Raw genomic sequence first — 3,200 nt, 5'->3', positions numbered from 1 at the left:
GGAGTCGAATCTACCCTCTCCCCCTAATCCATGGTGTCATGCATCACCGTACCCATTGAAAGGTTTGCAGTCAGGTGGCTTTCCAACTGTATTCTAACGGCACCTCCCGGAACCTGTCCGCCTCCGGGACTAACGGTGGACTTGCTGCGGCATGGGGCTCTGCCGTGGTCGACCGTTATTTTCCCCTTTCCTTTTTTCCGGCCCCCGAAAGTCCGTAATGAAAATAACAAAGTAGCCTGCACGGGCAGTGCCACCGCTGGACATGGTGAATAAAATAATCAACCACCTCGGAAACCGCATCGACGGCATGAATAGGGCCTGAATGGTTCAAGCAGTTTCAGGATTCCGCAGAACCTGGAACGAATGATAAACCCCCAGAGGGAAAGGTAACCTCCAGGGATGCCGGTGGAACTATACCCCATGAGGTAAAGTCGAAGCCGGTGGAAAAGGTGCAGGAAGCCCGTTTCTCATATGCCCATACAGGGCACACCAAACTCGCAAGGTGTAGTGGCCGAGCCCAAGTCCTCCGCGGATAAGCCAGAGGACCATTTCTGTGAGTAAATCCTCGACGACCGGAGCAAATGTCCTCGATCTGCTTCCCGGCTGATCCAAAGCAGCAAACAGAATTCCGCCCTTCGTCAAAGGCCAGCCCGACTGGAGGGTAGCCCCTAAGGTGATCAAAAGGCTGGTGTCATCCCGCATGACCAACTGACGGAGGGGTAAAAACCCCTCTGAAGTGGGCCATGGAAGTCCTCGCCGCCTGCGATAAGCGATCCTCCGGAAATCCTAGGAAGAACCTATCCTCCAAGAGACAGCGGTCTCAGGACGACAGCTCGAGTAGTTCCAAGAGGCATAGGGCTTTCCTCCCCTCTAGTCGTCCGCCCATGGCCGTATCCACCAAGAAGCAGTTCAGTGAGGCCGCCAAAGAGCACCTCACGCTGGCGTGTTGGTAAAGGGTCTCCCGGACGGCCACATTACCACGGAAAGTTTGAAATCCGTCTTGATGGGTTTATGTAAGATATACAGGGATACTCCACGACTACCCTGGCGCTGAACCAGTCGTCCATGATACCGGATGGCATCATAGGCGCGTTAAGCAGATAGCATGCGCGGATGAGTGCACGGTCCTTCACCATAAGGAGGCTATCTCCACGGTTGGACAGCTGTGGCCGGGCAGAATTAGCTGCCGTCCATAGGGCTGAAATCCCCAATAGGCCACGAGCCTGGGCCTGGGTACCGGCTAAGCTGTCAAAGCCAAGGAGATCCTTGAGTTGACTCGCTGGGCCCACTAGCGATTGGAGGATAGTCCGGGTTGTCGATACCAAGGGGAAGCACCGTTTTGTTGGCTTTGTCATCAACTATGCTTTCGTCCCAGCTAGGGTGGCCAGATATTATAGTGACATAATCAGTACAGTTGGGATCAAAAATCAGTACAAAGCCATAAAAATCAGCTAATTTTTAAGCGTATTTTTTATTATTAACAATATAACAACCAAATAACAGCCCATTAATTTAACAAAAAATAACGAATAGACTTTTAAATACACATATTATTATCAATATAAAAATTCATTACTTTAAAACAAATCAAAGGTATTACGTATGTATGTACAGCTGTGCTCACGAAAATAGTATTAAAATGTATTGACAGGTTTTGAAATTTTTTTCTTTCCTTGCTTAATTTAATTTTTTTATAAAAATATAGTTAATTCTATAACAAAAGACAAGTGAGTTGAAGTCTCAAACTTTATAGAAAATTTATAAAAATTTAGAAAATTAAAAAAAAAATTGTAGCCCACTGAGATTCAGTAGAAGACGAGCTCGAGTCAGAATCTGTTTGCATATTTTAAGCTACAAATTTAAATCATATTTAGTTGGTGTGCTTATAAAATACAACATTCACATTCAAAGCTACATATCGCTAGCTTAGAGTGAAATGTTGCTAAGTCCACTTTTTATGAACAATTAGTTTTTGATGCAGGAAGCAAGGAAAATTGAAAATGCACCGTTTCTGAAAGGATCTAACTACTTATTTTATTTCTACCCGTTTTATTCCGTGATGTGCAAAATTGCTAAGTCCAAAGTAGTCACAGAAAATTTGATAAGTCCAAAAAAATATAAATATTTTTTTTACGCTATCGAATTCGTTTTGTATTGAGGGTTTTGCAACAACATTATTTTTGAATATTTATGTACATATGTATGTATGTATATTAAGCTGGGTCGATTTTGTATGGGGCAAAATAAAAGGCATTTGCCCGTATTGTAATAGTAATATTATGATGTCTTAGGTCTGAGCCAATTGTTATTGGCCAAGAAAGATTAATTTAAAACTTATCTTTCGCCCGCGCAATTGATTCAAAGTGTATGAATTTTGAAAATGAAACTTTGGCTTGTAATATCTATGAATGCGTTAATTGTTATAAACAGGACGATATATCAAATTAAGGGTTATTCAATTTAGTACCTCACGTTTATTTATCATTTTTCAATAAGTCGACCCATTTTTAAGATATTAAAATAAAAAATAAGAAAACTATAATTTTCCCTTATGAATTTTCAATTCTTCATTACTTCAGCAACCAAGTGAAAAATACAAAAAAGTGAGACGAGATTTATTTCAAACGTTTTAATGCTTGCGGATGTTTATATAATATTAAAATTACCTTGGACTTAGTCACGCCGATTGGGTCAGTTTTCAAGATCGTGGTGAATGAAGTCAAACATGTATTGTCAAAGATTAGAAATCGTTTGATAAGTTAATAGTAGTTGCAAACATAAATATATATGTATGTATTTGCATACATTAACATAATACAATTAGGTCGAAAAACGCCCATTTTAAGTCCATTTTCGTGGTTTCTAAATTTGCCGTTATATGAAAGTAGGGGACGTGCAAAAAGTGTTTACATAAATATTTTAGTTAATTCCATTATATGAAAAAGTAACTGTAGGTAGGTAAATGCAATAGTCTTTAACATAGCCTGGAAAATCCTTTTGAGGTCTCTCCAATTAGATTTGCAGTATTTAAGAGCAACTTTGCCTAAAGACCATCATAATTTTTACGATAGTTTGCCACATGAATGATTTTTGGTGTGTATTTTAGTTTCAGCGAACAATACTATTAATTTAATCTACCATTAATTGTTTGTTCATTATTATTTTAATGTATACGTTGTTGTTTATAATAAACAAGTTCG

This window comes from Rhagoletis pomonella, unplaced genomic scaffold (assembly GCF_013731165.1).
Source record: "Rhagoletis pomonella isolate Grant_MI unplaced genomic scaffold, Rhpom_1.0 Rhpom_scaffold_00004, whole genome shotgun sequence".
Classification (NCBI taxonomy): domain Eukaryota; kingdom Metazoa; phylum Arthropoda; class Insecta; order Diptera; family Tephritidae; genus Rhagoletis; species Rhagoletis pomonella.
The sequence above is the reverse complement of the archived record's forward strand: the minus strand, read 5'-3'. Positions refer to the sequence as shown.